At 44.4% G+C, this 14,639-nt stretch overlaps 2 long non-coding RNA genes across 2 annotated transcripts in view; one reads left to right on the top strand and one right to left on the bottom strand.

The window, feature by feature from the left end:
• Nucleotides 1–14,639, bottom strand: part of LOC148392820 (uncharacterized) — a 54,917-nt gene that overhangs the window by 39,488 nt on the left and 790 nt on the right. The window contains exon 2 of the long non-coding RNA XR_015860219.1: nt 13,629–13,780. This is a non-coding gene — a long non-coding RNA (uncharacterized LOC148392820). The remainder of the gene's footprint in view (nt 1–13,628; nt 13,781–14,639) is intronic.
• Nucleotides 2,321–10,118, top strand: LOC148392821 (uncharacterized). Its single transcript, XR_015860218.1, has 2 exons — nt 2,321–2,634; nt 9,830–10,118. It is a non-coding gene; the product is annotated as an uncharacterized LOC148392821 (long non-coding RNA).

The following is a 14,639-nucleotide window of genomic DNA, read 5'->3' as shown; positions in this document are numbered from 1 at the left end:
TCTATGAAACCCAAGAATTGCTGCTTGTGATTCAAAATGTACACTAGGGTTGGGGTTTATACACACAGAGCCTCCCGCCCCCCCACGCACACACTCACACACACACCTTCTGCGTGGCCAGTCAATAAGCAGACTGCGGCTTTGGCAGTGCTCTGTCTTATTTACAGGACGTTTGTAGCACTTGACATTTATCGTGGCTGCAGGGCCGTGAACTTCATGCAAACGCCACCGAAGCATTCAATGCCAAGGGCCCCGCCGCCCCGCCTCCCCCCGCTCGGCGTCATCACAAGTCTTTTCACGCTAAGATAAATCACTTCCACTGGGCCCCCGAGGAGAGGGCTAGGGGCGTGGGGGATGAGAGGACGGGGCGAGAGTTCAACCGGGAAAGACGGAAGAAGGGCGGGGAGACGGCCAGTCAGGGTTCAGAGAAAGGGGGCAGTAGCGTTGAAGGAATACCCGCAGGTTAAAGCCAGCCTGTTTCTCCCTCATTAATTGTTGGACGCAGTCACACAAATATCACTAACCATTAAGACAACAACATATGGTCGGGCTAAATGATCTTTTGATGGAGCACGTGCCTTTCTTGGGTGGACCGCGAGACATAAAAGCCCTCCTGAACCAATTGCGGATGTACGTAATACACCTTGCAGCTATTTTGGCTCACTTGGGAGTGGACAGTACATTAACGCAATCTAAAACAGCATCTTGTGTGGTGTTTACCAATTAAGTGACAGATATAGCATCTATCCATCATGTTGGCCAGCACTCTGCAGGCTCACAGGAGGGGTTGGCTTGTGAGCTGCTTGCTTTCTGTCATTTGGCTGAGCCGTGAGGCTTCTATCAATGACATATGAATGAAAAAACCATTTCATAGTCTTTCCCATTGCAGTGAGAACATCACATATCATGTGTGACGTCATGCAAAATGTCAGCCAAAAAGAGCTATAGCTTCTCGCTTACTCACAATTTGAGATAATAAATCAAGGGGGGGGAACTTGAGATTTTTTTTATATAGGTTTTACTGTATGATAATAAAACAACAAAATAAAGGAATGAGTAGACAAGATTTCCAACAAATTATTTTTCTTTTCGCCAAGAAATTCCCAAGGATTCAAGAAGGAATTATAAATTGTTGCCATAAATTAAACATTTTGAAAAAAAGCACAATACATTGAAAAGTCCAGAAGAGAAAAGGCTAACCTTCCATGATCAAGTCAGATGGGTTGGGCCGCTCATGGGCAGAAAAGTACAAGCGCTAATGGTGGCAAGGCATTAAAAATGGCTCGACTATAGAATGACGAATGTGGTTATGGCACCCACCGAATCCTCTCAGCATATTCCGTCAGGCCATATATCCTGCCGCGCTTCGACAAATAATAAATCCAACTTCATGCAGGTCTCCTTGATTCATTACAATGCATTGGTCATAAATTAACAAAGTGGTTTTCAGATGCTTTCAACTTTGTCATGGCAGTAACTTACAAATCATGGGAAAACAGAACACGAGACCATTAAGCCAAGTTAAGCAATGTGGCGGGGGGTCGGGGGGGGTATTAGAACGTTAATGCTTACCAATCCAAATGCTTAAGGTTCCCGAAGAAGCACAAAAAATGAAAACAAAAAATGGAACGCAAGTAAACGTCGATTGAACAGCATGATTTGGATTTTCACTAAGGTTTTGTTTTGTGTTTTTTTTTTTTTTTTTACATCATGGCATCCTGTAGAACAGCTATGCTGAGAATGTAATCATTTCCCCAGATGTATTTTTTTTTTTTTTTTTTTAATTTGGTGTATTTCTCGACTAAAAATCTGTTCACCAATGTAAATGCATTTCAATGCAACTCCACCGAATGGGAATGTTTCAGAAGAACATAAAAACCTGGATGATGAGTTGCTTTGGCTTTCTGTCAGATCAACAGTCCGTGCTGAGGATGCAGTTTTCATAGATAGCATGGAGATACGTAAATAGGCATTATTATTATCCGTGCATGGTTTTTTTTGGATCGCTGTTTTTCCACAACAGAAGTCTGCTTATAGCGCTGGTAAACGAGGCATAATTGAGTGTTTTGTCTTTCCTTTTAACTATTCAATCAAACCGAGAGCACCTCGCCTAGTCTGTAAACCGGCATCAAAAAGCTCAGCTCAATAATTATAATGTCCGGGATCCTTTTGAGGGATGAAAAGAAAAAAAAAAATCAATAGACTAAGGACAAAGAACCTATAGCCCATCACTTAATTCTCTTATCACTGTGATTTAGGGGAAGAGGAAGATGTTAAATAAGTGTAAATCTTTTAGCTATGACTTTGAAGGTGCTTTATGGCATTTCTTACAGCATCTCCCGGACAGAATGTCCATACCTTCCACCGAGCACACAATTTATGGCTTTATTACCCTTTGTCTTAAAGAGCAGGGAGACATAGCAGGGAGGGAGGAGATAACAGCCGAGCGAGGTAGCGCATCACAGGGGTGCTTGGTTTAAAAAAAAGAAAAAAAAAAAAAACTTGATGCCATCATCAATAGAGAGCCATCTCTATGACAGCTTTACGGCTTGGGAGCACAGCTTCTCTTCAGGGCTGGCAGATGAAAATGGCGTACCCCCCACCTGTGCCAAACTACTCTTCCACAAAAAGCAGGTAGGCACAAAAGCTGCTCAAATTTGGAATGAAATGATCACGATTTTTTTGGGGGGGTTTAAAAAAAATCATACAAGTTTGGGAACTGTCAAAGCATTTTTACCCAAGCCACACTAGACTTTGTTGTCTATTTTTTATTTTATTTTTTTAGATTTTTATGACACTTTTAGAAAGACAGAAAGTACCAGTACACAGAGTCCTTCAGTGTTACGCCTCTTGAAGATGATCGCCAGTAGTCATCTCGAGAACTGATAAAAACACTCTGTGATACTCTACGTCTATTTTTTAGACGATCCCAACGCGCACGAACATTCACATTATGTTAACAATGTTAAAATGTTTACAAATTGGCAAATTTATTTTTATCCAAATTAGCAGTATAATTCAATCAAACTGGGGCACGTGGGGGGAAAAAAATACAGCAACAACAAAACGCGCACCCACCGAGAAAGCAAAATTCAATATCTAAATAAATGTATTCCCAGGTGATCTGATTTACTTTGCCTTCACAGCAAGGCCGCGCCCACTGTGCTTAGAGGTCACAGGGAGGACTAACATAAAGGGGTCCGGGGGGGGGGGGTGGGGAGGACATCGCAAGGGACCATCTTCACCACAGTCATGGGTTCCTCTGAATGAGGCAGATGCTTCCTCATATTTTCTTACTGTGCCGACAAGTGGCTTATTGTTTCCCTTGATAAGGATACAGTGTTCCCAGTAATGGGAATTAGAGGGAGGCGTAAGTCACCGAGACACAGCGTGAGACTGAATCAATAGATAATAGGACATTTCTCATGGATTTAAAAAAAAAAAAAAAAAAAGAAAGGACCCAGTTAGTGTCAGTGCTGTTTAGATGGAGCGTGTGGCCTCTTATTTGTCTGGGAGCCATGCTCAAGGAGTGTGTACGTGTGTGTATGAAGACTCGGAATAAAAGCTCCACTCTGCTTGAACTCTGTGGACGTGGCTTCACACATTTTCCAGACATATTCCGCATAACATGCATTTAATTGTGTAAACTCATGACAGCTGTACAACAAGGAATGACCAGATGGGCAAGATACAGTAAAGTCAAGCCTTTGAAGAGACGGCAACCGAGTCATGAAGAAAAACTCTATATGGAACAAGACAGAAGGACTCATTTATGATTTGAAACTTATTACTGGTATCTGAAAGATTGTGACCAAAAGAGGTCGATGCGACGTGACAAGAAATTATATGCACATCTGTCACGAATGGATTTGACTCCAAACAGGATCTGTGCGACAGAAAATGGATTTTGATGTTCATTGGCTTTTATGCATTTTTGAGAAAAAAAAAAAATGGGAATAAGGGCCAAGTTTCATTTGGGGATAATTCATAATTAGTCTAGACCAGACTAATGTTTTTAAGATCCTCAGACATCCTGCCTGCCGATTAATCGGTCATCTAATTGTGTCAGTAACGGAAATTTACTGAAATGCTCATCACTAAAGGAGAACCTATTGGGTTTTTTTTTGTGGGAAAAATACATCTAGCGTTATAAACTCAAAGTGACTGTGCAATATGCGTGTTAAATCTTTGCATGATTTTGGATCTCCAGGAAGCCACGAGCATTGTCTCCAAGCATCTAAGATGGTCAGCGAGGGTGTCCTCCTCCTTGACAGGCGGCCCTACGGCCATGGAATTCATTAAGCCCGGAGAATAATTACTCACCGCCGCCATGTGACACCCTCAATAAATTAAACGCGCCGCTTAAGTTTTAAAGGCAATCGCATATTGTGGCCATCACTTTGAGGCTGGCCTTTCCGTGCTTTCGCATTATTTGTTGGAACAATGTGTGACCGCAACTTAGTAACTCAGCCCAGCAGCTGACTACAGATGAATGGGCAATGTGCCGACGAGGTCGGAGAAGAGCGAGAGAGAGAGAGGGGAGGGGGACTGTATTAAGAACCATGTGTATGTATCTTCATAATTAATGAATTCTAGTCCATCAGGCTAATCTAATTATGAAGAATGCTTTCATCTGCCATGAATCATCTCCACACTTTGTAAGACTCACTGGGGGAAATAACCCAGACATTTACATTTTTCTTTGTGAAAAGCACAGAGGAAACTTATTGGCTTGACGCAAAATGATTCTTAAAACCCTGCGGCTAATGGCTTTAAAGAAAATGTAATTATGTTTTAATAATTGACAAATTAAGCCTGAGGAGCTTAGATTTTTTTTTTTTTGCCAACAGTCTTGAGCCGTAAAGTCACTTTTCTAAGCAGCTGCATGTCTAAAAGAGGTAATTAGATTCTAAGTAAACAGCCGTAAAACCTCGGCAAACACACTCGGCAGACAGCTCGGGATTTGCGCTGAGATGGAGATGTCATCGACTCCTCAAAATGGCGTGATGGAAGATAACGCTACTGCTAACGGGGCCCCTTCAATTTTTAAGTTAAATACCTTTGCAGTTCTACTCCACTCCATCCAACGTGTAACCATCCAAACAAAGCAATCCTAAATTTGACGTCTGATTCATTTTTAGATTTCACTATTCACAACATGTTTTTGTGTGAACGGTAGCCCAAAAGAGAGCTAGCATTTGTGCCATGAAAAGACTGCACTTCCATGATTTCCGATTGGAATGTTTCAAAATGCTAAATCATGTGTCCAGAACAGATTGCTCTGTCAGTTTTCTGCTTAATAACTCCAATGAGTCACTTGTCATGCGCCACACACATATGCCGTGCAGACATAACGCCAAGATCCTTGCTATATTTCCAGAAGAGGAAGACATATGTCATCTTTCTTCCTTCAACTCTCTCTAGCCCAAAAAAGAAGTTGACAAAAGCCTTCTAGTTAGGCTGTTTGGAGCTGATGTTCTGTCATTACATGAGGACCACTGGCTGAAAACCAAGAGAAACTTTATATCTCCTCCGTCTCTGCTCTTTTCAACATGTACTAATGATCTCAATGAGCCACGTCATGCAGATTGAACCTGAACGTGACATATAAGTTGAGTAACGTGACACGACCTTGGTGCCATTTGAAAGATCATAAGCCGCATAGAGAGACGTTCTGTCGGGATACGGAGGAACCAACGAGTTCTCAGCTGCCGCCATTCATCTCTGTAATGACAGCGAAAGCAGTGGAAAGCCGACGGGCTCTCGAGAAGGCACCGAGCTCGCCTCTTTCAACTTTGATTAGGTGCCTTGCCAGGAGATGAAGAGAAATCATTTAGTGGAGGATAAGTGTGTCAGAAGATAATGGCAACGCAGTTAGAAGGTGGAGAAGGAACCACCGCCATCTCCTTGGAATGATAAAAACCCGTAAGAAAAGTGCAGATGTTCAAGTTTCTAAATGTTTCTGTTTTCTCATTTTTAAATAAACCTGAAATGGGTGCATTCGGATTCAGCAATCTTGGAATTTGGCGTTCAAAAAAATGTTGATTAGTCATGATGAAAACATGATTCATAAATCATCACATACAAGTACTATAACAGTGCAATATGAATTATGAAAGAATATGAGAGAATATATTTGAGAGCCTGTAATTTGGGAGTGGTTCGGCAAAAATGATTGTCTTTAATTTTGTTTCGAGGCATGCGAGTAAGCTACCTCACGGCTGTCATGACACGGCACCGATACCAGTGGGGGGGGGGACAATTAATTTAGCCCCAACTAGGGTTGTCAAGTGATTCACATAGCTGACTGACTAAGGTCCAGCTGGCGTGGCATCAATTCTCATTCAACGAGCTCTCTGACAGCCACCATGGGATTGAGTGACAACCGGTCGAGGGTGTCGTCCAAATTCCCAGGAAGGATGGATGAGGCTAAAGTCAAGATAGACCTGCGTAGAAAGCCTTAGCATATAATGTTAACATTACACAAGGGTTTGAAGTCGACAGACTGGTGGAAAGCCATTAGAAAGTTGTCGTGCTGCTTTTATTTATTCTAACAAGGCAATTAATGGTTTGTTTTTAAGCGGACTGTTGAAATATAACCTACTACTTTCTGCCATCGCGCAATGGTACAAGGAAAAAACCCCAAAAGAATTTATGATGCATTTTCCTACTGATCGATTGAGGCCATTTCATCAAATGCCCGTCCCTATACTAAACCCTTCTGAATGTCTTTCAAAACTTTACAAAGGTGCCCTGACCAAAACAAAACACAATGACAGCAACTGCTTTATGACATCCTTCCCTTTATCTCACAGTCTTCTCGAATGACAGAGCCAAAGAGAGAGGGAGAAAGAGAGCAAGCGCAGGGACCCGCGGTGTGTTTCGGAGGAAGATGGCTGTCACTTGCCGTCAATCAAAGGCGTTTTGATGCCATCGTCTTGGCACATGCCTGTCTGTCTACCAGCGAAACATCTATCAAAGAGTCGTTCGAAACAGAGACAGGCGCTGCCGCGGAAACGCCGGGAAATCCACACGCTCGCTCATTTCCTTTGCAGCTGCCGCGTGAACTTTGCGAAATCCAGATCCGTGGATTGTGACGGATGCCGTCGTTCTTGATGGTCCTCCGAGCCAAACATTTGGGAAAATAAGAAAGTGGATGCTGACATGCTGCTTGCGTTCTAGCTAAGGCTGTGGGTGAGCTTTGGAAAGAAGCTTGTGGAATTTACTAAAATCACTCGACAGGGGTCAATAACACTTTAAATGAAGAAAAAAATGACCAGTAGTTTATGCTGTTTAAGAATGAGAAGCACAAATCAATTGCTCAATATGCACTTCTAGACCATGCGGATAACGATTCAACGATTAAAAAATCCTGCAAATTGTCGACACTAAAGAGGCGCTAATGCTTCAACTTCAAATTAAAAGTAATTATCATAACAACAGCAATAGTCATTTGGCAACGATGAAAAAAGAAAGGCCTGCGATGATGAGTGTAATAAATGAATACTGCTGGTCAAACTATCCAATGGGCGAGTTCTCGAGTGATTTATCCAGCGCTAAAACGATGAAGGGTGTTATAATTCCGTTTTACGGCCACATCGGCCAAAAGGGGATTTTGCAAACGTTATTTTAATACCGAAGCACAATACGGTAGGAGGAAGGCTCTGCTATATTCATCGGAGCAGTGGCATTACCGGTGAAGCCGGAGGTCAAACATGCGTTGGCAGTACATAAAGCGTTCTCATGGCCTACTTTGATTGCTTCCCTTTGGATCTGCGAGACATCATTTTGAACATTGTGTCACTTCACTGCTCGATTCCATCAATCTTTTTCACTGTCCTTGGCAGAGCCCCTACTTTTCATCTTGTCCGAGAAAGATCACAACACCTTTTCATACTACGTGTCCGAGACGGCGTTACCGAGGATCCGTCTTACTCGGCCGACCGCTCTATGAAGTCCTTTTAGGGCTGTTAAGCGCTTAACTGTGTCTGAATTAGAAATCCTCTTCTCTGTCCGCCGCTCAAGTCCAAATCACCGCGTGGCCTTGAACCTGCACTAAACGGCCGAGTTCATCGCGCATAAAGCATTAAAGATGCGAATCTACAAGATGGTCGCCGGCTGTTTATTGGCACTCACGGCTCCATAAAGCATTCTCATCCGTTGGAGGGATGAGACAGACATGCCGTATAGTCCGACTGATGGCGTTTAACACCGAATATAAACTATAAAACACAATAATAAACATGAGTGGAGCAAATAAATCTGATTCATATTAGCCCCGAGGTGGGATTTATATAAGCTAAGATGGAGTCTTTGGGCAAATTGATGGTACAAGCTCTACAAAGCACTAGTGAGACACTAATATGGTCTTTAGAAGCACGTGGGCAATACTTTGAAGTAGTCTCATCTCCCCTCTTAGGTTGGCCTAAGTGCTTAAGTAATGTATGGCTTTCATAAGCATGCAACGTGCTAACACTCTCTCTGCTAGCTAGAAATATGTCCGCGTCCTCTGGGTGGTGTGATTAAGAGGAAAATACACAGCGCACTGCTATGGAATAAATTCAAAGGGAGACGTAGGGCGCATGCACATTTGAGTAACATCGGCGCCGTGTGACATCAGCGGGGCGCTCCGGCGGAATCCATCACGGGCGCATATTGTCCCCTCGGCACCGGCGCTAATGTATCACCTCTGGATCGCGGTAATATCTGCCTGATGGATGCTTTCTGAGCAGGACGGGCCGCAAGCAGCCCCCCCCCCCCCGACAGGAGCCTCGATCGCCGGGCGTAGCTCCGAGGAAATGAGAGCTATGCTTCTGGAAGTCCATTACACTTGGAGTCACCTATTCTCCTGAGCTCTTCTGCGTCCATTTATTCGTGCATCTTTTTCCCCATTCTTCTGTTATTTGCGTGCGTGTTTGCGCCTGTTGGCATGCGTTAGTCACAGGTCTCGGCTGAGAGGCCGGCTGCCATCCCGGGGCGATGCCTGGGTTCCTCCAGTCGACTTTACTGCCTTCATGTGGTCTGATGAATGGCCCGTTGGCTTATCAGTCCCTGTGCCTGCAATCTCAAGTGGTTCCCTGGAGCCTTGCACTGCCCGCAGCCTCGCTTGCTCAATTCCGCACATGTGTTTTTGCCTCCTTCACTCGGGCTGTGTTCACAGTCGTAGTCTGCTGCTTGGGTCCGGGCCAAAGTACGGATTGGATCAAAAGTTGGAGGGTAAGCACAGCACAAAGTCGACCACGTGGACCTCATTTATAACAATAATAAGTTCTGTGCGCCTCCATCGGTCTAAACTAGTCTACTTGTGATTAATATTGTATTTGCAGACTCTAACAATCCAACTGCTTTTATCAGGCTAAGGGGGCGGCCATTTTGCCTTGTACAGCGTTTGTTGTCAAGGCATCACGTGCTGGTGTCAGCTAATGCTAATGTTCTGCACTCGGCAAATGGAGTACGCGCGAGTGCAAGAAGTTCTACCGAGTCCTGGCAAGCGCACAGCGGCGCAGGTGTCACCAAGCAAATCCATCATCTTTATTTCTTCCCCAATGAGCTCATATTTTTCATGTGGCTACACCACGCTCACAAAAAATATTCGCTCCCATTCTTCAAGAGACATAAAAGAAATCACAAGGCTCTTTCTCCCTGAAAATAATCAATGCCTTCCAGAGGGGGGGGGGGGACTTGTGGAAAGATGGCAGCGGGGTGCAGACGTAGCTCAGGGGGGGAGGCGGCTTCTGCTTGGAGATCGTCCGGGAGAAGCACGTGCTTGGCTATGTTATACAGGCATCAAGCCTCATCATATTTGACATGCATTTTGGTGTTTACACAGGCTCCAGTGGAAAATCCTCTCCAGCTACAGAAGGGAGCGGGCGGGATGTACACAAAGCAGCGGCGGGATGCACACAAAGCAGCGCAAGAAGTCGTCGGAAAAGTGGAGACGGCGTTTGCGTTCTCCCCCTCTCTGTCTCTCGCTACGTTCTCCACGCCCCATCTCGTACCCACGCCACAATTGGCGCCGTTAGCACCTGTCAGCTGACTGACTTCTTGTTCCCTGTGGTTTATGAAAAAGATAAATAAAAACATGGCTGCCAGGCTTGCGAGGCCGCATTTCCCATCAATATGAATTCACCACGGTCTTCATCCAAGATTAGAGCAGGCCCAGTTTTCCTACGCTCCTCCCGCCGTCTCTTGTACACAAGGGGAAATGAAGAGAGTAAATAGTCCTTTTAGAATGTTGCTTTCAATCACGACGGCCTTATGAAAAGCCAACGGTGTCCTCGGCTCTCTAAAGCACATTTGCTTTCAATCCCTAGACGTTAGCCAACTGCGCTCCGAGTTCTTTATTAGCGTGTCGTCCTCTTTTACTGTAAATGAAAGTGAAACACTCCCAAGAAGCTTTGCCATGGTTGTTCCTCCCTCCATGTTGGAATACAAATAAGCAGTGAAGCCCGTGGTTTGCCTACTTTAGGTTTTTGGACAGCAGTACATGCCTGGAGTACCGTTTGTAAATATGCGCTTGCAAAATATGGTTTTAAGACATGATTGTTCCGTCAGAGGTATTCATTTTATTTATTTAATTTTGATTTTCCAACAGGTTTTAGGACTACACAAAAACATCCCAGACACCCAAAAAGGCTATTTGACTACTTCTCTGCCTGCCATTGGCTGATTTTCAAAATTCTCGGTCAGTTGTATTCGGGTTGAAATGGCCATTTTCTATACCGCTTGTCCCTATGGGGTCTGCGGGCGTGCTGAAGCCTATCCCAGCAGCCGTCGCCATACGAACTAAAATTCACTTGAATCCTGAATGATCTGCTATTTGCATCATACATTGTGTTGTAGTAAGCTGGCCTCCATTTAGTGCAAATGAATGCTAATACTGTGCAAGACTCGTGTCAATGTCAGCCTGCTGCTGAGTCACTTAGTCTTCATTTGTCATCTGGCAGAGTGGACCTGCTGCTTTCCTTCATATCTCCATCTCCGTGTGTGTGCGCGCCTTTTAAGCGTGCTGAAAGTCAATTATCCACACCACTTGTCCCTGACATCATTGCGCTAATACAAGCTGCTCTTGACCTTATGTTTGTGTGTCTTGCGCGGATGGGAGTGTCGCGCTTTCCCCGCTGATTGGATTAACTTCAGATGTTGTGTGTGTCCGGGTCAATTACACAGGCCGGGTTGTGATTCCGAACCTCAAGCCTGAGACGGACACACGCCCCCCCTTCCGCACTCACACACAGAGCACCCCCACCCCATTTTTCTCGCCACCGTTCCACCCCTCGACTCTTTTACACGTCCCTGAAGGGCTGCTCTCTTCCCTTACACGCCATCTTCCAACACACACACACACCCCGACAGTCACATCCCGTGTGTCTGTGGCGCAATGACACGCAACGCCCGAAGAAACACTCCATTGCCGCGTCCACGCCCTCCGTCTCTTTGTGTTCCCTTTCTCTTGAGTCCAGAGGGGTCATCACAGAGGGAGAGCTCATAATCAACTCAATTAAGTGAGTCTGATTGCCATGGTAATTGGTCTGGGTTATAACATTATCATTAGCGCCTCAAGTGCGGTCACAGTGGGACACAGCAGTCAGATGAGCGGGAGACTAATGGGGGGGGGGCTTTTGTGACCCTGGACAGGAAGTGAGGCAAATATTGAGTTTGACTTTATCAAAATGCCGGCTTGTCAATGAGACCACATGAAATGTATTTCATCATATTGTGGCAGGCGGGGGTGTTCATCGCATAGCATGGTGGGCTTTTATTTCAAAAGAGGCCCGTTTGCATTAATTGGTCAGTTGCGACTTCCAAGTTCCAATGGGAGGCAGTACTAATTGCTTCCACACCGCCACATGTGATACTACACACAGAACTGACAGTGATTTACGTCATTCTTAATGTTTTTATATTATGTATTGTTTGAGTAGAGTATGAATTAATCAGCTAGACATTTATTCAATATTATTAAAAGCTAACATAGCTATTGCAATCGTTAGAAACACGATACACTGACAATAAAATGTTTCCCCATGACACAAAATAAAGAGGAGAGGTTCTCCGGGTAATTGTTTCCAAGGATGTGATGTTTTTTTCTTGGCTTTCACACACGCAAGCGTTTTCTTCTGAGCTTCACACGGCCTATTTGATCTCTTGAGGACTGTCAACTTACGGCGCGTATCTATGGAAATTCAATTCTGCGTTTATTTACACTCTAGCTTAATAGAATAGATGCTCTGGGTGATTTGTAAGTCAAACAACCACACCTGCCATTCATTTCTGTTTGTTTGCGAACATTTTTTTTTGAATGCGAGGAAAGATCTCCGGTTTTGTTCTGTGGGGCCCAAACACACAAAAGAAAGGATCGTCAGGGGTTGAATGGCTTATCCTCAACATTCATATCGAATGCAGCTTCAATAAAGCTCGGTTTACATGAGTGAAAAGCAGCAGGTGTTGGGAATATTTCCTTACAAGCTCATTGTGATGCGGGTCTCCACGTGGCCTACATATACCGCCGCTCTTTGTGTACGCACGTTCGCCCAGGAAAGCTGCAGGGCAGCACCGTGGCGCACTTTGAGTGAAGCCGGCGTCAATACAATCGTTATCGCGCGGACGAGCCACTTCCGGAAGCGTCGAAGCAGACTTGTCACGCTGTCAAAACAGAAGACGCGTATGCCCGACGTGTCGATTGAGCGCCGCCAGACGTCTGTCAGTCTCTCTCTTGTGCTTAGCATCACTAAATATTCATGCCTGCTTATCTGTCTGCTCACAGCCAAAGTGACTCCTGCTATTAGGAACGCATCATAGGACCTTTTTTTTTTTTTTTTTTTGCTAAACACGCTGAAGATGCAACAACAGCTTGGTGTGACCAGCTAGTCAATAAGGGCCTCGCTGTGTGCTCTGTGATGGTGTCACAGGTCAATTCAACAAGAGGAAAGTGAAATTGCCTCCCACAGAGGGAGGCTCCAGCCTTTCTCCAAATGTGTCGATTAGCTAAACAACAGCGTCGCTTGCTGGCCGAATGAAAGCACTACAAAAACAAAGCCAAACTAGGGTTTGAAAGTTACCCGGGACATGTAGAACACTTGAGTCTTGCGCTTAAGGCTTCCACAACAACAACAAAAACTTTGCAATATGCAGGTTGTGATCTACCTTAGGAGTTTGAATTTTAAAATAACTCACAATTATTGGATCATGAGAATAACAGGATAGTATAGTACAGTATGGTTGAGTTGCAGCATAGCATTAAATGCTTTTTCTACCATTTCAATACCTAGATTATTTAGGTATGGCTAAAACTCAGCCCAAGTATCTGGGCTAGCTCACTCGTCTGCTTACCGTCAAACCGTCCGTCCACATGATACGTAGACCCACACAAAAAAATAAAAATAAATAAAAAAATGAGCGCGGCAGTGACATTTTAGACAGCAAATGAAATCTGTTCACTGTCATAGGGATGGGGGAATTATTCTCAGAATATATTAAAGAGCGACATTCTTCTTTGCTAGGTCGCCTTTTTAAAATATAAAGTGTGCTCCCACTCTGCTTCGTCAAAACAGAGACCTCTTGAATTATTTTGTTTCATATTAGCAGCAGAAGTTGTCACTTTTGTTTTCTGGTGTTGATTTTGTTACCTCTGAGAGCAGGCGAGGATGTGTGCCGCCGTGGCGTTCTTGACAGTCACGGCCGCGAGGAGGAACGCTGGCGTGCAGATGGCGGCGGCGCATTCCTTCGCTTTTTCATGGCTTAAACCGACACAAAAAGCAGCCCAGGGACCGGGGGTTGTCTGCAAGAACGTGGCAAGGATGAGTTGGTACTTGGCACAAGTAGCAGAAACAATTAGCGTCATGGAAACTGAGGCCCGAAGCAGTAGGGGGGTTACAGACAAAGATGGCGGCAAAACACAGCATCCCATTTTCACCGAGAGGACTTTTAGCAAAGCAATGAGAAATTCCCTTCCTTTCCTACTCGTCAAAGTCCAATATATATATATTTTTTTTAGCTCAGACAATTCATGTCATGGCTCATTTCACTGATGTGTTCTTGTTTGTGCATTTCTAATGAAAGTGCAGATAGAGGAAGCGTCGTGTCCTTGGAGAAACCTCACATTCCACCCACATCCCAGAATTCACCACTTTCCCCGGAGCCTGTCTGCAGGTTTGAAGCTGCAGCGCAAACACGGCTCATCCTAACAATCTTCACGTTCAAGAACCGCTCATTATATTTTACCGACTTTGAAGATCTGTTCAAAGAAAAACATATACATTTGATACAGATAATGCAAGGGATAATGCTCAGGGGGGACAATTTTAAGAAACAAAAAAAAAAAGACATGCAAGTGTGGTACTTTCATTATTGCAGCATTACAAGACTGTACATTTCAAGAAGAAATACTGGAAATGACCTTAAATGGGCTAAAACAGAGCCTGGGCCTGCAAGTGTATCAGTATTGTTCTGCCCTCTATGTTTTGTATTCAAACGTCATCAATTTCGATTTACTAGTTACGAGCGCCCTCCTGTGGACGCTTGATACAAGTGTTTTGCTCACTCAGCTGGAGACCCAGTAACAACCGGCCGGCATAAGTTATACTGTGAATGTACGAAGCTGATGTTATTCTTGAAAACGGAACTTGTGTTAACGATTG

Source organism: Syngnathus floridae, chromosome 9 (genome assembly GCF_059516105.1).
Source record: "Syngnathus floridae isolate MCC-2025c chromosome 9, RoL_Sflo_1.0, whole genome shotgun sequence".
Taxonomy (NCBI): Eukaryota; Metazoa; Chordata; class Actinopteri; order Syngnathiformes; family Syngnathidae; genus Syngnathus; species Syngnathus floridae.
Note: the sequence above shows the minus strand (reverse complement) of the source record. Positions and strands in the feature narration are given on the sequence as shown.